Consider the following 27,615-nt stretch of genomic DNA (forward strand, 5'->3'; position numbering starts at 1 on the left):
CATACATGTCACCCATTGAGCATGTTTGGGATGCTCTGGATCGACGTGTACAACAGCATGTTCCGGTTCCTGCCAATATCCAGCAACTTAGCACAGCCATTGAAGAGGAGTGGGACGACATTCCACAGGTCACAATCAACAGCCCGATCAGTTCTATGCGAAGGAGATGTGTCGCACTGCATGAGGCAAATGGTGGTCACACCAGATACTGACTGGTCCCTACCTTTTTTTAAGGTATCTGTGACCAACAGATGCATATCTGTATTCCCAGTTATGAGAAATCCAGGGCCTAATTTATTTATTTAAATGTCTGGTTTCCTTATATGAACAGTAACTCAATAAAATCTTTGAAATTGTTGCATGATTTTCATACATTTTTGTTCAGCAAGTTGCTTTGTGTACTGCCAATCTAAAACACTAATTTCCCAATAGATTCACTAGTGACTAAGATGAACTCAAACTTCATTAATTCTTCCCCCCAAAAAATTGACATTAAGTTTTGGAGGCAGATCAGATTTTGGAAAGTAAATGTTGCAGTAATTAAAGGCATATTTGAAATGACATTTTCATAATTCACCATAACAAGACATGCCGTGCACAATCGAAAACATAATTAAACAGTTATATCAGCCCATCCCCACCAGGGAAAAAAGAGAGAGAGAGAGATGGAGGGAGGGAGATGCAAGGAGAAGAAAGAGATTTACACTGAGTGTACAAAACATTAGAAACACCTGCTCTTTCCATGACATAGACTGGCCATTTGGATCCATGTCACTTGTTAAATCCACTTCAATCAGTGTCGATGAAGGGGACAGACAGTTTAAATAAGGATTTTTAAGCCTTGAGACGATTGAGACATGGATTGTGTATGCTTACCATAAGCATTTGACGGTAAGGTAAGGTCTACACTTGTTGTATTCAGTGCATGTGACAAATAAAGTTTGATTTGATTTGTACTATTCAGAGAGTGAATGGGCAAGACAAAAGATTGAAGTGCCTTTGAATGGGGTATGGTAATAGGTTCCATGCTCACCAGTTTGTGTCAAGAACTGCAACGCTGCTGGGTTTTTCAGAGAATGGTCCACCACCCAAAGGCTGTTCTGTATGCAAAAAGGGGGGGGGGGGGGGCTGCAACTCAATATTAGGAAAGTGTTCCTAATGGTTTGTATACTCAATACTCAGTATAGTTTGAAGTTGGTGATGTGGATAGAAAGAGAGTAAAGGGCATATAGAGAGGGAAGTAGTAGAGGGGTAGAGAGGGAAGGAGATGATACATGCAGCTTCTGAAGGACAGAGGAGGAGAGTAGAGGCGAGGAGGAGAAAGAGAAAAGAGGAGAGACAGGAAGAGAAGGAACAGTAGATTCTCTGTGGTGGTTTCAGATGTCATTTCTTTGTCTCTCTACCATTACGTTCTGTCACATCAGAGCGGTGTGGCCCAGGGTACAGCAGGTAAATTACCCTGCCTGTCTGCCTGCATCACGTGCATGGCTGCTCGCCAATATCACCTCATAACCCAATACAGACACACAGGGAACAATATGTGTGCAGCACTAAACAACAACAACGCCTAGTTCCAAAATACAACCACAAAAGGAACAATACAGTAATCAAACCACGCCAAATACTATGGAGAAAAGAACACATAAATACGGCTTCTACCAGCACACATGATATATCCAAGGTTGTAACCCTTCACAGTTACTGTATGCAATAACGCAATAGCACACAATGCCTCCATCTTGACAGTCTCCACACATTATGAGAATTCAATTATTTCCTCACAGCTTCTCGCGGACGTACTTATTAGGGCGCTTTGTATCCTTGGAATGTCGGATAATGAAATTAAACTGAATTCTGGACGTATCTTTATGGATATTAGAACAGTCTAAAAGTCTGCCATTATTTAATGAGAGAACGGCGTAGAGACTGATGATAGTGCACTAAACCTTTGGGAAAAGAGAAGGAAAGTGAGAGAGAGAGAGAGCGGGATGGGATGAGAATAAAAGAGAATCGAGAAAGAAAGAGAGAGAGGAAGAGAAGTGTAGAGAGAGTGATAGATAGAGAGAGGGGGAAAGAAAGGTAGAGAGATTAAGCTAGAGAGAAAAGAGAGAGAACGATGGAGAGAGAGAGAAAAAGAAAGAAAAAGAGATGAGAGTGAGAAAAAAAGGGGCCCCTTTTTCATGTCTGGTCACTCATCCAATGTCATCTATCGTCATTAGGACTGCCGCTCCTCCATCTCTGTCCTCCGTTCCTCTTTGTGCTGAGCTCAGTGCTAAAGAGGTAGGATAACAGGAGAGAGAGAGAGAGAGAGAGAGAGAGAGAGAGAGAGAGAGAGAGAGAGAGAGAGAGAGAGAGAGAGAGAGAGAGAGAGAGAGAGAGAGAGAGAGAGAGAGAGAGAGAGAGAGAGAGAGAGAGAGAGAGAGAGATGAGCTAAGAGGGAGGGAGAGACAGAGTGACAGAGAGAGAAGAGAGCAAGAGAGGGAGAGAGCATGTCCTCATACATTTTGATGACACACATGGCTGCTCCCCATATCGGAGGGGGAGACACAACGTGTTATTGTTGAGACAGAGTGGTGGCACGTTCACGCGGGTGCTGCCTACCTGACAGCTTAACACGCCTCTGCCCATCACACTGCCGACATCCATCCTCACTCACTGTAAAGTGGTTACTGTGAATTTGACAGTAGCTTACAGGCACGCACGGTGGCAAATAAAATTATGTATTTCATAATACAGAACACCTAGTGTAATATACGGTATCAAAGCAAATACTGTGTAATGACACACAATACAATACAATACCGTAATCAGAATGAATGAGTGAATGGAATTCATTGAGGGGACGGGTTTGTATTTCACAATACTTTACTGTAATTACAAGGGATTGGTGCAAGCAGGTTGACTGCTAGGTAAAGTATTTACACATTACAATATATTAATGAATATTTTTGGTTTGCACTTGCACTTCTACTGGCCTTAACAAAGGCTTCCAAACTGACAGCAACTACAGACCAAAAGGACAATGCAAAATGCTCAACCATTTAAGTTTTGAGTTTTGCTGCAACCCCTGTCTGTACCTTATCCAAATTGATGATGTACTATAACGGCATTAAAGTTGAATTGGTACAACGTTCTTACTCACGGGTGCAACAAATATAGCCTCAAAATATGTTAATGAGACAGAAACAACAGTACCATGCACCCACTAGTGATCAAAAGGTTTTTTGGCGCTCCAAAGCTACGGTACGGTGCTGTTTTCTGTGCGGTGGAATTACAGTACCATTCGAAATACGGCAATTCCTTTCCCGCCCACAACATTTCCACGCAAAGCACCATAATTTACAGTATGCTGCAGTAAAACATCTCAGGGTATTTTACTATAATACCCCAAATTACAGTATAATTTACAGTGCTGCTAAGAAGCTGAGAAAAGCCATGCACACAGGAAGGTATGCAAGCAGACAGACAGACAGACACGCACGCACGCACACACGCACACACACACACACACAGCCCAAGGCTTTCTTTAATACCCTCTGAAATGCAACCCCCGTCATTGTAAAGTGTGTCAAGGCTTACAATCACTGTTCTTGTTTTTATTTACCCAGGGGATCCGAGTACTGTATAGCAGGGCCAAGGTACTATAACCGTTACACTCATGTCTAATGCATTTAAGCACTGCTGTTTACTGAATGGGTTGAAAATTGTAATATTATTATAGATGTTTTTATTGAACCTTTATTTAACTAGGCAAGTAAGAACAAATTCTTATTTACAATGACGTCCTACCCCGGCCAAACCCTAACCCGGATGACGCTGGGCAAATTATGCGCCACCCTATGGGACTCCCAATCACGGCCGGGTTGTGATACAGCCTGGAATCAAACCAGGGTCTGTAGTGACGCCTCTAGCACTGAGATGCAGTGCCTTAGACAGCTGCGCCACTCGAGAGCCCAACTCCGGTCTGTAAGCCATATAGGTGCAGGAAATCTCTTGGGATTGACTTCTGACCGACTAGAAAGCAACACACACACACACACACACACACACACACACACACACACACACACACACACACACACACACACACACACACACACACACACACACACACACACACACACACACACACACACACACACACACACACACACACACACACACACACACACACACACACACAACCAGAGCAAAGCAGACTGGCAGACCATAAAGATGTTTAATGTAATGGGAGGCCCTGAATCACCTGAATCACAAACTCAGCCCTGACAATGACAGCCGCCAGACGGAGAGGGGGACAGCTTAGTGCTCTGGGTTGTAAATCCATTATAGTGTCTCTGAGAGAGAGCCTGGAGCTGGGGTTAGCCAACATCTCTGATGAAGAGAATAAGAGACGTTAGCCTGGTCCCAGATCTGTTTGTGTTGTCTTGCCAACTCCTATGGGATGTTTGGCGTGACAGGGTCCACTGGATTTGGCAGGACAGCACAAACAGATCTGGAACCATACTAGAGTGAGTAGGGAATGTTATCACGTCATGTGTAGCCTCTAGGTACATTCTTCACTACAGTGTGATGCTGTGACCGTAGTTAGCGTAAAGACCATAGCGTAAGTCTGGTTACTACCTAATTTGCCATGTTATTTACACACGAAACTTCAAACCGTATTGTGAATGCCAGCTTTTCACTGCTGGGATTCACAATAATCAGTAGAGAGGTGTGTCCGTTTGATCTTCACATTCCCTATTATTCGACCTTCTATGCCGTTTTTAAGTAATGTCAATACCATCTCAGTGACTCACGGTGCCTCGGCCTTTCTCAAAGTCAGAAAATGTAGGAAATATCGAGTCTTGTATAAAGATTAAGTCTTTGGGAAAAGCTTTATCATCACAGAGCGTCACAGAGCCATCCTGCGTTAGGATCTGTGAGGGGCGATTGTTTTGTACATTTACAGTACAGTACAACCGCTGCCTTGGAAACTCCTTTTGAATCAGACCCCCTCCATCCACAACACAATACCTGCCATGTTCAAAGTACAGTTTGGGTATACATTCAGTGTCTGAAACCGTTTGAAGTGGAGAGCAGATGAAAGCAAAGGCATGAGGACACCATCTCAGCGATGCCTCAGCTCTCTAGTAACACAGATACAGTATATTCAGGAGAATGTTTGCCACTTTTAGCACTATTTAACTTCCTATTTCTCCCTCGTTCTGTCCTCGCTGTCCTTTCCCTCTCACTGACATCCTCTATTACTTCTCTTTGTCCTACATAGCTCAGTGAAACAGTGAAACATTGTCTTGCTCCTCCTGTGTCCCAGCTGCCCCAGCCAAACACCTGAACAAGCAGGGCCTAATTACCCACAAGGCTCTCTAGAGTTCCAATACAGCACAGCCAGAGAGAAAAAAAAGTTTGTTCCAGATAGGTTATCCTGTGAGTCAGCAGAAACCAGCCTTGGTTGTCTGTCTCTCTCTCTCTCAATCTCTCTCTCCATCCTCTCATGCTCTCTCTCTCTGCCCATTTTCTCCCCCATTATTTCTCTGTCTATCTCTGGACAACTTTCTCCCCCATTATCTCTCTCTTTCTCCCTTCCCCATTCCACCAGACACAGACACACGCCACTTTCCACCAAGAGGAAGATTAATGATCTGACTCCGAGATTAAATATCAAAAGCAAACTCTAACATCTCAACTTCGCCTGCCAGCTGCACTCCCGGAGTAATTGTTCAAATCCGTTGGAAAGAGAAAGCTATTACGCCATACCAGACATTTCAAAGATGAATGGCTTTACAATGAAATGTCAACAGTCAATGTTGTATATAATTTGCATCCTCACTACTTCCTACATGCCATTAGCAGGTGACTCGTGTAGAGTCCGGGGCAGGAGTTCACATAGTTAAGTTGTCTTCCTGAAAGTAATATTACTTCAGTCCCATGCCTTTAAACATCTAGCTGATGAAAGCCATTAGGAATGGATGTTTCGTAATGATTCGAATTGAGTAGGAGGAAGTTAGGTAATATTGTTTTTCTTTCCTAAAAGGAAGTTTTGTAATGCTGAAAACATACCCAGTGATACACAATAAGCACAGAAAACACTCACAAAGAGAGAGCATTGTTTATATGACATGAGGGGCTGTGTCGTCCAACCCAGGCCTAGATCTGCATTACCAGGAAAGATCAGCCAATCAGCTGATCAAGTAATTGTCGAACGTTCCAAATGTTCCAAATGTTTTCCTCCTCTGCCTATCCATACCGCAACACAATGTTAGCCTACCCATGGAATTGTAATTTTGACAATACATCAGCCTCATATTGTGTTGCACTGAAAGCCTCTTTCATCCTGTTGGTATATGTAAAGCTAAAGGAGCAGACTCTAACTGCAGTCTGAGGGAGGGAAAGACACACATCACATGGAAATGCCTTAAAGCATCCTGCTAGCTCAGGGAGATAATGGAGAGCCATGGGGAAGCTTCTCTCACACACACCATGGGGACTATCTTTAGCTAGCTCCACATAGAGTGCAACACAATATGAGGCTGATGTATTGTCAAAATTACAATTCCATGGGTAGGCTAACATTGTGTTGCGGTATGGATAGAAGAGGCTTTCTGTTGGGCTGGTTCTCTGTACACCCGGCAATGTCAACAGAGCAGAGCAGAGACAGCAGGACAGGTCTCAGATCAGCCATTTATGCTAATCTCTAATTAGAGCTCTGACAGCAGTAAGTCAATGCTCAACTGATAGCGTTAAGATTTCCCTTCACTGGAACTAAGGGGCCTAGCCCCAGACCATTATTCCTCCTCCACCAAACTTTACAGTTGGTATTATGCAGGGGAGCAGGTAGTGTTCTTCTGGCATCCGCCAAACCCAGATTTGTCTGTTGGTGAAGTGTGATTCATCACTCCAGAAAATGCATTTCAACTGCTCCAGAGTCTAATGGGAGCGAGCTTTACATCACTCCAGCCGACGCTTGGCATTGCACATGGTGAGCTTAGACTTGTGTGCGGCTGCTTGGCCATGGAAACCCATGAATCTCTCGATGAACAGCTTTTGTGCTGACATTGCTTCCAGAGGCAGTTTGGAACTTGGTAGTGAGTGTTGCAACTCACTACCGAGCTATGAGCTTCAGCACTCGGCGGTCCCGTTCTGTGAGCTTGTATGGCTTACCACTTCACGGCTGAGTCATTGTTGCTCCTAGAAGTTTCCACTTCACAATAACAGCACTTACAGATGACCGGGGCAGAAATTTGACCAAATGACTTGCTGGAAAGGTGGCATCCTATGACTGTGCCACGTTAAAAGTCACTGAGTTCTTCAGGCGGGCCATTCTACCGCCACTGTTCCCTATGGAGATTGCATGGCTATGTGCTCAATTTTAGACAACTGTCAGTAATTAGTGTGGCTGAAATAGCCAAATCCACAAATTTGAAGGTGTGTCCACATACAGTACCAATCAGAAGTTTGGACACGGCTACTCATTCAAGGGTTTTTACTATTTTCTACGTTGTAGAATACTAGTGAAGACATCTATAAAATAACACATATGGAATCATGTAGTAACCAAAAAAGTGTTAAAAAAATCAAAATATATTTTATTATTTTAAGAAGGCTAGAAACTCCACAAATTAACATTTAACAAGGAACCCATGTTTATTGAAATGCATTCCAGGTGACTACCTCAAGAATCTGGTTGAGAGAATGCCAAGAGTGTGCAAAGTTGTCATCAAGGCAAAAGTTGGCTATTTTTAAGAATCTCAAATATAAAATATATTTTGATTTGTTTAACACTTTTTTGGTTACTACATGATTCCATATGTGTTATTTCAGAGTTTTGATGTCTTCACTATTATTCTACAATGTAGAAAATAGTAAAAATAAAGAAAGCTTAGTTGTAACGAATGTCGTCTGGAGAAGGAGAAGAGGACCAAGGTGCAGCGTGGTAAGTGTTCATACTATTTAATTAAAATATGAAACACTAGACAAAACAACAAACACGACAAACGAACAGTCCTGAAAGGTGAAACAAACACTAAACAGGAAACAACCACCCACAAACACAGGTGGGAACGGGTGTAACGGATGTGAAATGGCTAGCTAGGTAGCGGTGGTGCGCGCTAGCAGCCTTTCAGTCGGTGACGTCATTTGCTCTGAAACCTTGAAGTAGTGGTTCCCCTTGCTCTGCAAGGGCCGCGGCCTTTGTGGAGTGATGGGTAACGAAGCTTCGTGGGCGACCGTTGTTGATGTGTGCAGAGGGTCCCTGGTTCGCGCCCGGGTCGAGGGGACGGACGTAAAGTTATACTGTTACATTGATGCTGTTGACCCGGATCACTGGTTGCTGCGGAAAAGGAGGAGGTTGAAAGGGGGGTGAGTGTAACGGATGTGAAATGGCTAGCTAGTTAGCGGTAGTGCGCGCTAATAGCGTTTCAATCGGTTACGTCACTCGCTCTCAGACCTTGAAGTAGTGGTTCCCCTTGCTCTGCAAGGGCCGTGGCTTTTGTGGAGCGATGGGTAACGACGCTTCGTGGGTGACTGTTGTCGATGTGTGCAGAGGGTCCCTGGTTCGCGCCCGGTTCGGGGCGAGGGGATGTACTAAAGTTAAACTGTTACACGGGCAACTTAAGTATGATTCTCAATCAGAGACAACGATAGACAGCTGCCTCTGATTGAGAATCATACCAGGCCAAACACACAGAAATACAAAACAAGGACAACATAGAACACCAGACATAGAATGCCCACCCAAACTCACGCCCTGACCAACCAAAATAGAGACATAAAAAGGATCTCTACGGTCAGGGCGTGACATTAGTAGATAGATACATTTTTTACAAGTACTGTACTTTTGTTTATATACAGTGCATTCGGAAAGTATTCAGACCCCTTGACTTTTTCCAGAATGTTATGTTACCGCCTTACTCTAAAATGTATTAAATAGTTTTTCCCCCTCATCAATCTAAACACAATACCCTATAATGACAAAGCAAAAACAAGTTTTTAGATTTTTTTGAAATGTATAAAAAACCTAAACTGAAATATCATATTTACATAAGTACTCAGACCCTTTACTTAGTACTTTGTTGAAGCACTTTCGGCAGCGATTACAGCCTCAAGTCTTCTTGGGTATGACGCCACAAGCACCTGTATTTGAGGAGTTTCTCCCATTCGTCTCTGCAGATCCTCTCAAGCATCGCTGCACAGATATTTCCAGGTCTCTCCAGAGATGTTCAATCGGGTTCAAGGACAGGCTCTGGCTGGGCCACTCAAGGACATTCAGAAACTTGTCCCGAAGACACTCCTGGGGTCCTGAGTGCTCTGGAGCAGGTTTTGATCAAGGATCTCTCTGTACTTTGCTCCATTCATCTTTCTTTTGATCCTGACTAGTCTCCCAGTTCCTGCTGCTGAAAAACATCGCCACAGCATGATGCTGCCACCACCATGCTTCACCGTAGGGATGGTGCCAGGTTTCCTCCAGACGTGACGTTTGGCATTCAAGCCAAAGAGTTCAATCTTGGTTTCATCAGACCAGAGAATCTTGTTTCTCATGGTCTGAGATTCTTTTGGGTGCCTTTTGGCAAACTCCAAGTGGGCTGTCATGTGACTTTTACAGTGGAGTGGCTTCCATCTGGCCACTCTACCACTGGTGGAGTGCTGCTAAGATGGTTGTCGTTCCGGAAGGTTCTCCCAGGAACTCTGGAGCTCTGTCAGAGTGACCATCGGGTTCTTGGTCATCTCCCTGACCAAGGCCCTTCTCACCATAAAGCTCAGTTTGGCCTAGTGGCCAGCTCCATGAAGATTTAAGAATGATGAATTACACTGTGTTCTTGGGGACCTTCAATGATGCAGACATGTTTTGGTACCATTTCCCGGATCTTTGCCTCGACACAATCTTGTCTTAAAGCTCTACAGACAATTAATTTGATCTCATGGCTTGGTTTTTGCTCTGACATGCACTGTCAACTGTGGGACCTTATATAGACAGGTGTTTGCCTTTCCAAATAATGTCCAATCAATTGAATTTACCACAGGTGGTCTACAGCCAAGTTGTAGAAACAAACATATCAAGGATTATCAATGGAAACAGGATGCACCTGAGCTCAATTTCAAGTCTCATAGCAAAGGGTCTGAATACATATGTAAAAAAAGCTATTTACGTTTCAGTTTTGTTTTATAAATTTGTAAAAATGTATAAAAGCCTGGTTTCACTTCATCATTATGTGATATTTTGTTTAATCAATTTTAGAATAAGGCTGTAATGGAACAAAATGAGGAGAAAGTTAACGGGTCTGAATACTTTCCAAATTCACTGCAACGACTACCGCCCCGTAGCACTCACTTCCGTCATCATGAAGTGCTTTGAGAGACTAGTCAAGGACCATATCACCTCCACCCTACCGGACACCCTAGACCCACTCCAATTTGCTTACCGACCCAATAGGTCCACAGACGACGCAATCGCAACCACACTGCACACTGCCCTAACCCATCTGGACAAGAGGAATACCCATGTGAGAATGCTGTTCATCGATTACAGCTCAGCATTTAACACCATAGTACCCTCCAAACTCGTCATCAAGCTCGAGACCCTGGGTCTCGACCCCGCCCTGTGCAACTGGGTCCTGGACTTCCTGACGGGCCGCCCCCAGGTGGTGAGGGTAGGTAACAACATCTCCACCCCGCTGATCCTCAACACTGGGGCCCCACAAGGGTGCGTTCTGAGCCCTCTCCTGTACTCCCTGTTCACCCACGACTGCGTGGCCATGCACGCCTCCAACTCAATCATCAAGTTTGCGGATGACACTACAGTGGTAGGCTTGATCACCAACAACGACGAGACGGCCTACAGGGAGGAGGTGAGGGCCCTCGGAGTGTGGTGTCAGGAAAATAACCTCATACTCAACGTCAACAAAACAAAGGAGATGATTGTGGACTTCAGGAAACAGCAGAGGGAGCACCCCCCTATCCACATCGACGGGTCAGTAGTGGAGAAGGTGGAAAGTTTTAAGTTCCTCGGTGTACACATCACGGACAAACTGAACTGGTCCACCCACACAGACAGCGTTGTGAAGAAGGCACAGCAGCGCCTCTTCAACCTCAGGAGGCTGAAGAAATTCGGCTTGTCACCAAAAGCACTCACAAACTTCTACAGATGCACAATCGAGAGCATCCTGTCGGGCTGTATCACCGCCTGGTACGGCAACTGCTCCGCCCACAACCGTAAGGCTCTCCAGAGGGTAGTGAGGTCTGCAGAACGCATCACCAGGGGCAAACTACCTGCCCTCCAGGACACCTACACCACCCGATGTCACAGGAAGGCCATAAAGATCATCAAGGACAACAACCACCCAAGCCACTGCCTGTTCACCCCGCTATCATCCAGAAGGCGAGGTCAGTACAGGTGCATCAAAGCAGGGACCGAGAGACTGAAAAACAGCTTCTATCTCAAGGCCATCAGACTGTTAAACAGCCACCACTAACATTTAGCGGCCGCTGCCAACATACTGACTCAACTCCAGCCACTTTAAAAATGGGAATTGATGGAAATTATGTAAAAATGTACCACTAGCCACTTTAAGCAATGCCACTTAATACAATGTTTACATACCCTACATTACCCATCTCATATGTATATATACTGTACTCTATATCATCTACTGCATCTTGCCATCTTTATGCAATACATGTACCACTAGCCACTTTAAACTATGCCACTTTATGTTTACATACCCTACAGTACTCATCTCATATGTATATACCGTACTCTATACCATCTACTGCATCTGCCATGCCGTTCTGTACCACCACTCATCCATATATCTTTATGTACATATTCTTTATCCCTTACACTTGTGTGTGTGTGTAAGGTAGTAGTGTGGAATTGTTAGGTTAGATTACTGTTGGTTATTACTGCATTGTCGGAACTAGAAGCACAAGCATTTCGCTACACTCGCATTAACATCTGCTAACCATGTGTATGTGACTAATAAAATTTGATTTGATTGATTTGATTTGATTTGATTTGATTTGATTTGAATGTATGTAAGCATCATTGACTTATATGTCAATGTTCAACCTTAACATGTGATGACTATCTAACAAAACAGATGAACAGGAATGACATTTACTCTCTTGGGTGGATAAAAATAACTATCTGAATGCCACGCCCCTACTAAACTACCCCTCCAGTCTTCTGATCTAACCCGCTGGGTCATATCTCAATAAACCAGCACCAATAACCCAGCACCCAGCATCAATAACCCAGCGTTTTTAAAGAAAAGAACCCAACTAAGTGACCAAACACCTGCAACCCAGCAGTTTTTAAGTGTAGAGAGAGAGAAAGAGAAAGATATGGAGATAAACAGAAAAATATAACTTTTACAGTGATTCTTTGTCGACATTTAGAAAGTTTGCATAGAAAATAGATGTGACAATTGCCTGCTACACCAAAAAAACATCTGGGCTAAAAACAACTCAGCCCTGGCTAAACAGTGGACAGAACACACGTTGGGTTATTTTTCACCCAGCCAGTTATTATCCACCAGGTCAGATCAGAAGACTGGAGGCATGGCTTAGTAGGGGTGTGGATTTTATATAGTTATTTTTGGCCACCTGTGAGAGTAAATGTCATTCCGGTTAATCTGTTCTGTTGCATTGTCAACACATGTCAAGGTTGCGCACTGACACTTTTGTAGCTTAATGTGCCTTACAACAGTTCAGTTTCTCAAGTGCCTTTGTGTTTCTTAAGGACCCATGTGAAGTTCATAGGAGCGTATAAAATTAGGTGTTAAATGAAAGCTTGGAGTCTAGGTATATTTTGGGGAAATGAAGGCATAGATATATTTTCAACAATTTTCCATTGAAAAAATGTGGAATAAGTAAGTGAAGGCTTTGCTTTCTGGATAAAGAGATCTACCAGAAAATGTCTTTAAACCTATCAGAAATACATAAAAATACAAAAATGTTGACTTGAAGACCCCCGCCAACTAATATCAACACTTAAGTTATATTTCATTTCGGATTAATTGTTTAGCTTCTTTAAATGTAATAAATATTGCCTTGTGCTTTGTTTTTATGTTGCCAAAAACCCACAGAATAATTTTTTCTAATTTCTCTCCCTCATGAGGAGGGAGGATAATTAAAGTTCACATAATTAACAAGTAATGACCTAACAATTAGTTATAGTGATTTTTCTGATATACATGTTGTTTATGAATTATTAAGTGATTAAAACTTGTAATTCCGTTACAAAATTACCCTAAAATCAGTAACGGAATTACTGGAACAGTTGGGTCCCCTGCTACAGACCTCCCTTCCACTGGCATACTGATATGTTATGTACTGATATGTTATGTACTGATATGTTATGTACTGATATGTTATGTACTGATATGTTATATACTGATATGTTATATACTGACATGTTATGTACTGATATGTTATGTACTGATATGTTATGTACTGATATGTTATGTACTGATATGTTATATACTGATATGTTATATACTGATATGTTATGTACTGATATGTTATGTACTGATATGTTATATACTGATATGTTATGTACTGATATGTTATGTACTGATATGTTATGTACTGATATGTTATGTACTGATATGTTATGTACTGATATGTTATATACTGATATGTTATGTACTGATATGTTATATACTGATATGTTATGTACTGATATGTTATGTACTGATATGTTATGTACTGATATGTTATATACTGATATGTTATGTACTGATATGTTATGTACTGATATGTTATGTACTGATATGTTATATACTGATATGTTATATACTGATATGTTATGTACTGATATGTTATATACTGATATGTTATGTACTGATATGTTATGTACTGATATGTTATATAATGATATGTTATATACTGATATGTTATATACTGATATGTTCAGCTTATTTTCCTTTTCTTTCTTTTCTCTGGTGTTCAAACCAATAGTGTTAAAAAACTGTACAACAACAGTCTGTACAACCCCTCCCTCTCTCTCTCACTTTCCAGTTAACGTCACCTCTCGCCTACTCATGAGCCCCCTCTCATTCCGTTAACTGTAACCAGCATCCGAACCCACTGAGCACCGACTTACATGGACCAGCCTGGACCAAATCTGAACCTATCATACACGTGTTTTATACGTTTGGACAGCACAGTACAGTACAGCAGAATACTGTACAGTCAGTAGAGCACAGTAAAGTACCGTCCAATACCATTCAGTAGTACAGTACAATACAGTATAGCAAAGAAAAGCAGAGTACAGTACAGTAAAGTACAGTACACTGTACTATACTCTACTGTACCAAACTCTCCTCTACTGTACACTACTGTACTCTACTGCACTGCATTGTACTGAACTCTACTTTGCTGTGCTATACTGTATTGTACTGTACGGTACTCTACTACGCTCTGCTGTGCAGCGCTGTGATGCCCAAACTTGTGAAATATAAAGGAGGATCACAGTCATATCCATAATTATGAATTTCTGTGTAGTACAGATCATGGACCCATGGTTTAATTCCGTTACCCTAATTCCATTAACTGGTGTAAATCCACTTCACTTACTGTAGTACAACAACAAAAATAGAGCTGAAGATAGAACTCAAGGTGCTGTGGTATTGCTGACACTCCATTCTTTCTGCAGACGTCTCTATATCTTAATTCGGAGCAGATATTTAACTATGTGGTCGCAAAAAACCCCGAGGGAGATTCTACTGTAATTCCATCTGCATACTGCAGTTCTTCCACTAAATTCGTTTTTTTTGTGAAATGTTCAGTGGAAATTGTTAAAAGTAGTCGTTGTGCAGAGAGGTTAGTTATACTTTGAAAATCAATGGTTTCTGTTTGTCTGTAAGTCAATGCTTGATTCAGTTACCGTGGAATTGCCCCTTAGCTTTGTGAGGTTGATGACAATCCCCTCTAGCCCAGATATCAGAGAGGCAGACATCAGTCCTTAATGGTGCGGAGCTGGGGCCACACACAAATGTGCATGCGTGCCTGCAAGCATCTGTGTGTGTGTGTACACATGTGTGCATGCGTGTGTGTGTGTGCACTCCCTCCAACATAACCACATCACATCAATGTCCCATCAGCACTGGGGAAAAGGATCCAATATGTTCATTAGAGTGGCTAATATTGGCTTCAGTTTCAGTGTGTTTATATACCCAGCCTGTTCACCTCAAGCCTCTCTCAAAGTATTCTCCTCCCTTAGCCAGCAGCCAGAGAAGACATTAGCAGTCCATATGTTACAGCGCCAGACATGCAATGTGTCGACACACGACAAGATAGTGTCCACATCTCTGAGTCGTGTCTCCTCTCTTCAACAGCCAAGCGTGACAGCCAGCCATCTCCAGCATGATAATGACCCCTCTCACTCTACCTCAACAGTTCTCATTCTCACTCCCTCCCCTCTTCTTCCTCTCCCTCTCTCCCCACGATATCAACAAACATACTGTGTCCCTCTAACATTTTTCATTCTACCTCTCTCCTTCTCTCACCTTCCACTCTGTCTCCCTGTCCCTCTCTCCCCTGCCTCTCCTCCTCTGCCTTTCTTCTCATCTTCTCCTTCTCTCCCCCCGCTCTTACTGTATATCTATAATTATTTCTCTCTATCACTCTCCTCCACCTCCACTCTCATTCTACTTGTCCTCTTCGGATTCCTGTTTTTCTATCTCTAACCTCCATCTCTATATACCCCCTTTCTCCCTAAAATCCATCTTTCTCCCTCTAACTATCCCTACCTCTCTCCATTCTCCACCTCCCTCTCAGATGTACCTTCCTAGTGGTTCTGGTTGGTTGCAGAGGTAGCTGGCATGACTCGTCTCTCTTCCATCCGGGCTGTTGCTGCCAGCCTGTTTACTGTATGTTAATTAGACAACTCAAGAGGGTAAATATCATCCTGGGTACCACATCTGACAATATCTGACAATATCAAGAGCACACACACACACACATGTTTGTTTGTTGGCTACCCTGGGGATGGTTGCTAGTGTGGCGGACACAGAGTGAATCAAACTAATTAATGCTGGGGAGCAATACCTTACAAAGTATTTCTGTGTGTGTGTGTGTGTGTGTGTGTGTGTGTGTGTGTGTGTGTGTGTGTGTGTGTGTGTGTGTGTGTGTGTGTGTGTGTGTGTGTGTGTGTGTGTGTGTGTGTGTGTGTGTGTGTGTGTGTGTGTGTGTGTGTGTGTGTGTGTGTGTGTGTGTGTGTGTGTGTGTGTGTGTGTGTGTGTGTGTTGACTAACTGACTGAAACACTTGCAGGAGTCGAGTAGGATTAGTTATCTTTTCCCTTCTGGCTTTCAACCAAATCAAAGCTTCAGCTTCTAACAGAAATACACACGCCGATATCTCTGCCAAATCTGCATCACTCTGATCCAGGTCTAGTACTGCATTTCACCTAAATGTTACCTGCTTGGTTTATGTACTCTACTAAATACTGCCAATGCACTGCACTGTATTGCCAAAACTCCACCACGTCACCGCTCCTGTCCTCTGAGGGTGGAGTAGAAGTGTCCTGGTTGTTTATCATACACTCTAATATTAATCTACAGCTAAATAATTGAGTGTGTCTGGGGAGAGACAGGGGGTAGAATGCTTGAATGTGTAATGAGAGCAGAGGGACTGGTGCAGAATGGTGTCCTAACTGAACATCCATTTCACTCTCTGGTCGAGGGCTGCTCATCCTCAATACACTGTGTCCCAGTAAGTCAAATTATGTTGAAAATTCATCTTTTAGTCGTCTTTTCCAGATGTTGACAACATGTGCATTTCACTTCCTGAATGAAAGGTTAGAAGTATTTTCCTGATGTCGAAAATAGGTCTTATATGGACGTTGAAAATACGTCTTTGACGGACGTCAAAAATATTAACACCACATGACCAAAAGTATGTGGAGCTCTACTCGTCGAACATCTCATTCCAAAATGGAGTTGGTTCCCCCTTTGCTGCTATAACAGCATACAAAAGCAAGAAAAAGTATGTGAACACTTTGGAATAACCTGGATTTCTGCATAAATTGGTCATAAAATTTGATCTGATCTTCATCAACAATAGACAAACACTGTCTGCTTAAACTAATAACACAAAAACAATGATACGTTTTCATGTCTTTATTGAACACACAGTGTAAACATTCACAGTGCAGGGTGGGAAAAGTATGTGAACCCTTGGATTTAACAACTGGTTGACCCTCCTTTGGCAGCAATAACCTCTACCAAACGTTTTCTGTAGTTGCGGATCAGACCTGCACAACGGTCAGGAGGAATTTTGGACCATTCCTCTTTACAAAAATGTTTCAGTTCAGAAATATTCTTGGGATGTCTGGTGTGAACTGCTCTCTTGAGGTCATGCCACAGCATCTCAATCGGGTTGAGGTCAGGACTCTGACTGGGCTACTCCAGAAGGCGTATTTTCTTCTGTTGAAGCCATTCTGTTGTTGATTTACTTCTGTGTTTAGGGTCGTTGTCCTGTTGCATCACCCAACTTCTGTTGAGCTTCAATTGGAGGACAGATAGCCTAACATTCTCCTGCAAAATGTCTTGATAAACTTGGGAAATCATTTTTCCGTCGATGATAGCAAGCTGTCCAGGCCCTGAGGCAGCAAAGCAGCGCCAAACCATGATGCTCCCTCCACCATACTTTACAGTTGGAATGAGGTTTTGATGTTGGTGTGCTGTGCCTTTTTTTCTCCACACATAGTGTTGTGTGTTCATTCCAAACAACTCAACTGTAGTTTCATCTGTCCACAGAATACTTTGCCAGTAGCGCTGACGTGCAGCAATGCTTTCTATGGACAGCAGTGGCTTCTTCCATGGTGTCCTCCCATGAACACCATTCTTGTTTAGTGTTTTACGTAGACTCGCCAACAGAGATGTTAGCATGTTCCATAGATTTCTGTAAGTCTTTAGCTGATCTAGGATTCTTCTTAACCTCATTGGGCATTCTGCGCTGTGCTCGTGCAGTCATCTTTGCAGGATGGCCACTCCTAGGGAGAGTAGCAACAGTGCTGAACTTTCTCCATTTATAGACAATTTGTCTTACTGTGGACTGATGAACATCAAGGCTTTTAGAGACTCTGTTATAACCCTTTCCAGCTTTATGCAAATCAACAGTTCTTAATCTTAGATCTTCTGAGATCTCTTTTGTTCGAGGCATGGTTCACATCAGGCAATGCTTCTTGTGAATAGCAAACTCACATTTTGTGAGTGGCAGCTCTAACCAACATCTCACACTTTGTTTCATTGATTGGACTCGAGGTTAGCTGACCTCTGACTCCAATTAGCTTTTGGAGAAGTCATTAGCCTAGGGGTTCACATACTTTTCCAACCTACACTCTGAATGTTTAAATGATGTGTTCAATATAGATACGAAAAATACAATAATTTGTGTGTTATTAGTTTAAGCACACTGTTTGCTTATTGTTGTGTCTTAGATGAAGATCAGATCAAATTTGATGAACAATTTATGCAGAAATCCAGGTCATTCCAAAGGGTTCACATACTTATTCTTGCCACTGTAGTTCTTCCACACCGGTCTTGACAAACCATTTCTGTATGGACCTCGCTTTGTGCACTGGGGCATTGTCATGCTGAAACAGGAAAGGGCCTTCCCCAAACTGTTGCCACAAAGTTGGAAGCACAGAATCGTCTAGATTGTCACTGTATGCTGTAGCATTAAGATTTGACTTTACTGGAACTAAGGGGCCTAGCCCGAACCATGAAAAACAGCACCAGACCATTATTCATCCTCCACCAAACTTTAGAGTTGGCAATATGCATTGGGTCAGGTAGCGTTCTCCTGGCATCCGCCAAACCCAGATTCGTCCGTTGGACTGCCAGATGGTGAAGCGTGATTCATCACTCCAGAGAATGCGTTTCCACTGCTCGAGAGTCCAATGGTGGCGAGCTTTACACCCCTCCAGCCAATGCTTGGCATTGTGCATGGTGATCTTAGGCTTGTGTGCGGTTGCTCAGCCATGGAAACCCATTTCATGATGCTCCAGACAAAACAGTTATTGTGCTGACTTTGCTTCCAGAGGCAGTTTGGAACTCTGTAGTGAGTGTTGCAACCGAGTGCAGACAATTTTTACACGCTACGCGCTTCAGCACTCGGTGGTCCCGTTCTGTGAGCTTGTGTGGCCTACCACTTCGCGGCTGAGCCGTTGTTGCTCCTAGACGTTTCCACTTCACAATAATAGCACTTACAGTTGACCAGGGCAGCTCTAGCAGGGCAGAAATTTGACAAACTAACTTGTTGGAACGGTGGCATCCTATGACTATGCCATGTTGAAAGTCAGTAAGCTCTCCAGTAAGCCCATTCTACTGCCAGTGTTGGTCGATGGAGATTGCATGGCTGTGTGCTCAATTTTATACACCTGTCAGCCAAATACTTTTGTACATATAGTATAGTTTCAGGACGTTGAAATCAGGTACATTTCAGGTGCTGAATGAAATATTATAAGATGTATTCTACGAACGTCTAAAACACGTATTTTACAGACATTGAAAATATATTGATGAAAATATATTGATGTTATTGATTCTATAGCCAAATTTCAACTGCTATACAATCTCAATTAAACTAGCATTATATCACAATAATAATTTTTCACACCTCAACAAGAGAGAAGAGCCAACTGAAGATTACAACAAAATACCAGCAACTGTCCAACCAGCAACTGTCTATTATGTGCGTGAGGGAAAATAGATCAACATAGAGAAGAAAAATACATGTTTTGAACAATGGAGGCTCCTCAGAGGAGGACCATTCCAACTCAATGAATTTCATTGAAAAAAATTGTGAAACATAAAAAATATAAAAAGGTCTACAATAGCCTCAACAGCACTCTTTGGGGTAGCACCATGGTATAGCCATAGGAAAGCTATTTTCCATCCTGCTATGGGTACATTGATTTCAAAACAAAACCTAGGAGGCTCATGGTTCTCACCCCCTTTCATAAAGTTGAACAGTAATTATGATGACCTCCGGAGGATGACCTTCAACCTATCAGAGCTCTTGCTGAATGAACTGACATGTTGTCCACCCAATAAAAGGATCAGAGAATCAATCTAGTACTGAAAGCATAAGCTACAGCTAGCTAGCACTGCAGTGCATAAAATGTGGTGAGTAATTGACTCAAAGAGAGAGAAAAATAGTAGTTGAACAGTTTTGAACCAATTCATTTCTTAAAAAATTGAGAAGCAGCAGGAGAGAGAGAGATAGATAGGGAGCTATATTATTTTGCTTTCACTTTTACTTACTTAGCTAGCTAATGCAGCTAGCTAATTTAGCCTACTCAAACACCTGGTTCAAACAGAGAGGAATACTATTCATGTTAGCTAGTTGGGTAAGGCTATCCAACACTGAAACTCTTCCAAGTCAAGTTAAGCTTTCTGATATATAAATGTATTGCTACTGGGGCCCGCCAGTGTAACTGCTAAACTGCTTGCTGTACACTCTACTGCGTGATTGTAGAGGGTTTACTAACGCATTAGTTTATAGTATGTATGTTGACTATGACGTTAGCTGATATGGTGACATTGACAACGATGTAGGATGTGTGTAGCGGTTAGCAGTTATGTTTTGAAGGTTTGGCTTGGAAAGGTTTTTTCGCCCGGTCACAGACAGCTGTTGTGCTGTACACTGAAGTCCACAAGAGAAGGGAAAATGTAGGAGGAGGAGAGTGCGTAGATGCGAGAAGGAATTATACAACGAGAAAAGTGCTGATCCTGATTGTATGTGGTTGCTATGAAAGTGAACTATGTGTGCGGGTGATCAGGGCTGTATTCATTCTGCCGATTCTGTTGAAAAACGTTTCTTAAACAGAACAAAACAGGGATAAACCTACCTGAATTTGTTCAATAGAAACTCTCGTTTGGGCTAATGATTACACCCTAGATCATCTAGATGGAGACAAGAGTTTGCAAGGCGGTACTGAATGTCTTACTGTTTGTCACCTTGATTACTCCCATTTGTCTCTCGACCCGTTATATTTTTAATTTGTAGCCACCTCATGATGGGTATAGGGAAAACATTGAGGATTATGTAGTAGCCTAAACCTACCGATGTTACATTGAGCTGTGTGAATGGAATATGGGTTGGCGCCCCCCCTTGGTTTGTGCTGTGGTGGAGACCTTTGTGGGTTATACTCGGCCTTGTCTCCGGATTGTAATGTTGGTGGTTGAGGATTTCCCTCTAGTGGTGCGGGGGCTGTGCTTTGGCAAAGTGGGTGGGGTTATATCCTTCCTGTTTGGCCCTGTCCGGGGGTTTCTTCGGATGGGGCCACAGTGTCTCCTGACCGCTCCTGTCTCAGCCTCCAGTATTTATGCTGCAGTAGTTTATGTGTCGGGGGGCTAGGGTCAGTTGGTTACCTGGAGTACTTCTCCTGTCTTATCCAGTGTCCTGTGTGAATTTAAGTATGCTCTCTCTAATTCTTTCGTTCTCTCTTTCTCTCTGAGAACCTGAGCCCTAGGACCATATGTCAGGACTACCGGGCATGATGACACCTTGCTGTCCCCAGTCCGCCTGGCCTTGCTGCTATTCCAGTTTCAACTGTTCTGCCTGCGGTTACGGAACCCCTACCTGTCCCAGACCTGCTGTTTTCAACTCTTAATGATCGGCTATGAAAAGCCAACTGAGATTTATTCCTGATTATTATTTGACCATGCTTGTCATTTATGAACATTTTGAAAATCTTGGCGCTCTCTAATTTTCTCCTTCTCTCTTTCTTTCTCTCGGAGGACCTGAGCCCTAGGACCATACGTCGGGACTACCGGCCGTGGTGACTCCTTGCTGTCCCCAGTCCGCCTGGCCTTGCTGCTATTCCAGTTTCAACTGTTCTGCCTGCGGTTATGGAACCCCTACCTGTCCCAGACCTGCTGTTTTCAACTCTTAATGATCGGCTATGAAAAGCCAACTGAGATTTATTCCTGATTATTATTTGACCATGCTTGTCATTTATGAACATTTTGAAAATCTTGGCTCTCTCTAATTTTCTCCTTCTCTCTTTCTTTCTCTCGGAGGACCTGGGCCCTAGGACCATGCGTCGGGACTGCCGCCCGTGGTGACTCCTTGCTGTCCCCAGTCCGCCTGGCCTTGCTGCTATTCCAGTTTCAGCTGTTCTGCCTGCGGTTATGGAACCGCCACCTGTCCCAGACCTGTTGTTTTTCAACTCTTGATGATCGGCTATGAAAAGCCAACTGAAAATTATTCATGATTATTATTTGACCATGCTTGTCACTTATGAACATTTTTGAACATCTTGGCATAGTTCTGTTATAATCTCCACCCGGCACAGCCAGAAGAGGACTGGCCACCCCTCATAGCCTGGTTCCTCTCTAGGTTTCTTCCTAGGTTTTGGCCTTTCTAGGGAGTTTTTCCTAGCCACCGTGCTTCTACACCTGCATTACTAGCTGTTTGGGGTTTTAGGCTGGGTGTCTGTACAGCACTTCGAGATATTAGCTGATGTACGAAGGGCTATATAAAATAAAATTGAATTGAAAATTGAATTGAATATGAATGAGTCATTCAATATGCTGCGATATAAATAAAAACATCTTAAATGGCACCGACTGATAATTGATCTCATCGTGCAAGAATGAATGCATGAATGCAATTAATTGATTGTAGAATGTTATGAAGGACACAACTTTGTAGAACCAAAACTCTTCTCAAAAAACTCAAACTCGAGAACAAATTGTTTTTGGGGGCTGCAGTTGGCGAACTTTATTTTGCATATCACTTTCACGGAAGTCAAGCAATGCATTCCTCCAAGTGTCGTTCACAATCTAGCCTAGCCCTGTTGCGGCCTCCACAAATAGACCTTGTCTAAACTATATTAAAAAATGATCTTATTTGTATGCCTAGCAATCAACAAATGTACATTGTTTATTAATGCACATTTTTACAAGTCTCAGTCACAAATAAGCACTTACAGTGAAGGACTGTGAACGAGAGGCTTGTAGAATCATTACTCTTTCGAGTTTTTAGTTCATCGTTCGCTGGTAGGGGATCCTGCATGCTAGGGTATTACTGACTCAAATGAACGAAAGGAGTCAAAATAATTCTTTATTCTCACTGAACGACTCTAAAAGGTCAGAGTTGTTAAAAAGAGACAAACGTCCCATCACTATATCACATACGTTCATGTACGTTTTTCTAATAATATAAACTCAGCAAAAAAAGAAACATCCCTTTTTCAGGACCCGGTCTTTGAAAGATAATTTGTAAAAAAAATCTAAATAACTTCACAGATCTTCATTGTAAAGGGTTTAAACACTGTTTCCCATGCTTGTTCAATGAACTATAAACAATTAATGAACATGCACCAGTGGAACGGTCATTAAGACACTAACAGTTTACAGACGGTAGTGTGATAACGTGCGTCTCGGTGAGAGGTGTAGGAGTCAGGCGCAGGAGAGCAGGGATGTCTGAGAAGCGTGTTTAATCATATAGTCCACCAATACAGAAATGGAACAGTCAAAAATAAATAAAAAACTAAGCTCTCGATACTCAGAAACTCTTACAAACGCACGGAGGAACAAACACAGTTCCGACACTTTACATACACGTGCGTAATCGTGAACACAACAAACATCAAATACAATCGAGCGCAATACACACAAGTCAAATCCCGCACGAACTAAGGCAGGCAACAGGTACCCTATATACACACAGAAATAAACACAAATGAAAACCAGGTGTGAAAAGAATCACAGACAAAACAAACAGAAAAGGAAAAAGGGATCGGTGGCGGCTAGTAAACCGGCGACGCCGACCGCCGAGCGCCGCCCGAACAGGGAGAGGAGTTACCTTTGGTAGAAGTCGTGACGGGTAGGCAATTAAGGTCACAGTTATGAAAACTTAGGACACTAAAGAGGCCTTTCTACTGACTCTGAAAAACACCAAAATTAAGATGCCCAGGGTCCACGCTCATCTGTGTGAATGTGCCTTAGGCATGCTGCAAGGAAGCATGAGGACTGCAGATGAGGCCAGGGTAATAAATTGCAATATCCGTACTGTGAGACGCCTAAGACAGAGCTACAGGGAGACAGGACGGACAGATGATCGCAGTGGCAGACCATGTGTAACAACAACTGCACAGGATCGGTACAACCGAACATCACACCTGCGGAAAGGTAAAGGATGGCAACAACAACTGCCCAAATTACACCAGGAACGCACAATCCCTCCATCAGTGTTCAGACTGTCCGCAATAGGCTGAGAGAGGTTGGACTGAGGGATTGTAGGCCTGTTGTAAGGCAGGTTCTCACCAGCCATCACCGGCAACAACGTCGCCTATGGGCACAAACCCACCGTCGCTGGACTAAACAGGACTGACAAAAAGTGCTCTTCACTGATGAGTCGCGGTTTTGTATCACCAGTGGTGATGGTCGGATATGCGTTTATCGTCGAAGGAATGAGCATTATACCGAGGCCTGTACTCTGGAGCGGGATCGATTTGGAGGTGGAGGGTCCGTCATGGTCTGGGGCGGTGTGTCACAGCATCATCGGACTGAGCTTGTTTGCATTGCAGGCAATCTCAACGCTGTGCGTTACAGGGAAGACATCTTCCTCCCTCATGTGGTACCCTTCCTGCAGGCTCATCCTGACATGACCCTCTGGCATGACAATGTCACCAGCCATACTGCTCTTTCTGTGCGTGATTTCCTGCAAGACAGGAATGTCAGTGTTCTGCCATGGCCAGCGAAGAGCCCATATCTCAATCCCATTGAGCACGTCTGGGACCTGTTGGATTGGAGGGTGAGGGCTAGGGCCATTCCCCCCAGAAATGTCTGGGAACTTGCAGGTGCCTTGCTGGAAGAGTGGGGTAACATCTCACAGCAAGAGCTGGCAAATCTGGTGCAGTCCATGAGGAGGAGATGCACTGCAGTACTTAATGCAGCTGGTGGTCACACCAGATACTGACTGTTACTATTGATTTTGCCCCCCCCCCCTTTGTTCAGGGACACATTATTCAATTTCTGTTAGTCACATGTCTGTGGAACTTGTTCAGTTCTCAGTTGTTGAATGTCTCAGTTGTTGAATCTTGTTATGTTCATACAAATATTTACACATGTTAAGATTGCTGAAAATAAATGCTGAAAACTTTTTTTGCTGAGTTTATATTAGGTAATATTTCAAGTGTTTTTCTAAAAAGTATATTTTGGGGATTTTGTTGAATTTATTTAGTTTTTTTTCTACCTTTTCGTACTTTAAACACAGCAGCAATGATCTTGAAATCTATCCAACATCATAAATCAACCAACAGAACACTTCAATTACACTGTGGCCACGTCCGACAAATTACTGCCTCCTAATAATCTGCTGCTCTAATTCAGTAGAGTACAGTACAATACGGTATAGTTTAATTCAGTAGAGTTTAGTAGGGTACTGTACTCAACTACACCTTGTGTTTACTGTACTGTAATTTACTGTACTCTGCTGTACTGTACTGTGCTGTGCAAACTTGTTGAACAAATATGTCTATGATTGGTCTGGACCCGAACAAATCTGAACCAATTATAGACGTCTATGTTTGGGCTAAATCAAGGACGTCTATCATTGGTTCAGATTTGGTCTGGACCAAAAATCAATGTCTCTTGACGTTGAAATCAAGGCTTGTCCGGACCACCCCAAATTAGAATCAGGGGAGAGGATGCGTGTGTGTGTGTCCCAGGAGGTTGGTGGCACCTTAGTTGGGGAGGACAGGCTCATGGTAATGACTAGAACGGAATAGGTGGAATGGTATCAAACACATCGAACACATGGTTTCCTTGTACTTGATGCCATTCCACTTGCTCCGTTCCACGTTCCAGACATTATTATGAGCCGTCCTCCTCTCAGCAACCTACACTGGTCCGTCTGTGTGTGTGTGTGTGTGTGTGTGTGTGTGTGTGTGTGTGTGTGTGTGTGTGTGTGTGTGTGTGTGTGTGTGTGTGTGTGTGTGTGTGTGTGTGTGTGTGTGTGTGTGTGTGTGTGTGTGTGTGTGTGTGTGTGTGTGTGTGTGTGTGTGTGTGTGTGTGTGTGTGTGTGTGTGTGTGTGTGTGTGTGTGTGTGTGTGTGTGTGTGTGAAGGTCAGGCAAGTCCCTGTGGATCTCCAGAGCAGCAGATTATTAGGAGGCAATAATTCTCACATTCAGTAGAGAAGAATAGAGTGGCTTGACAGAATGAGTGTGTGTATGGGCTCTGGCAAGCCCATACACACACTCACAAACTATTGAGCCCGGAGCACTGTGAATCCCACACTCAGGGTGGCATAGCATTGAAATGTTGTAGCTCCTCAAGAACCCCATTGGAGAGCAGAGGGATGGCTACAGAGAGGACAGAAGAGAGCAAGCGAGAGAGCACAGCAACAGGGTAAGAGGCTGGAGAATCCCTAGAAGGACCAAAACTGTTTATCTGAAGAGATGATTGCTATTAGCAGGAGCAGAGACAAGGGACTCCCATGAGGAGTGGATCAGAGGAGGAGAGGAGTGGAGGAGGAGGTGAACGTGTGACCTTGCCAACGGAAGAACCCTGGAGTCAAACACACAGGCATTAGTATGCAGAGGAAACAACACGGAGAGAAGAGACACAAACCTCCTCGGGAGGAGAGGGAGACGCATGACTCTAATCAGATATTACACCGGCATTGACAAGAGGGGAATGCGGCCGGTTGATGTTGTTTTCAATATACTTAAAAGCGAGATGTACACTGAGTATACAAAACATTAAGGACACCTTTGCACCGGCTTGTGTCAAGAACTGCAACGCTGCTGAGTTTCATGCTCAACAGTTTCCTGTGTATATCAAGAATGGTCCACCACCCAAAGGACATCCCGCCAACTTGACACAACTGTGGGAAGCATTGGAGTCAACATGGGCCAGCATCCCTGTGGAACGCTTTCTACACCTTGTAGAGTCTATTCCCCGACAAATTGAGGCTGTTCTGAGGGCGTGCAACTTTATATTAGGTTCCTAATGTTTGGTATAATCAGTGTATTGAGAGATTATAATAGAATATGTACAAATCAGATTTACATACGTATAAAGGGTTACCCAAAATAGATTTAAACACTTGATTCTAACAAGTGACAATATAATACAAGTGCGGCTACAAGAGCTGTTGGATAAGACCGATTTCAATAACAGATGAAACCCATGCGGCTGTGTCGCGGCTACACAACTCTGCGTGACTGAATACAGTCACTGCCTGAGTCAGAACAATACATCAGAACCAGCAGTCTTCAACAGTAGTCCTAGGTGATGAATGTGTGATAATGAAGCAAAGGGAGAAGTGTGCGTGTGTGTGTGTGTCTCTCTGTGTGGGTGTGCGTGTGTGAGTGCGTGTGTGTGTGTGTGTGTGTGTGTGAGAGATTTGGTGTGTCTTACATTTTTTGGTTCGTAATGTATCAGCCATCATTTCCTATGACTGAAAACACATCAGAACAGTGATCACTAACCTCGATTTGTATAAAGATTTCTACTTCAGTGAGTTGGTGGCACAAGACATCCTGCTCACCCCGGACCAGAACCTATCCCTGACACTCAGAAACGAAAGAGACAGCTATATAGAGGCCGACGTGCGGGCACCTTGATGAAACTGCACTTACGAGTAAATAATCCG

The sequence above is a fragment of the Salvelinus alpinus genome, chromosome 11, assembly GCF_045679555.1.
Source record: "Salvelinus alpinus chromosome 11, SLU_Salpinus.1, whole genome shotgun sequence".
NCBI classification, from domain to species: Eukaryota; Metazoa; Chordata; class Actinopteri; order Salmoniformes; family Salmonidae; genus Salvelinus; species Salvelinus alpinus.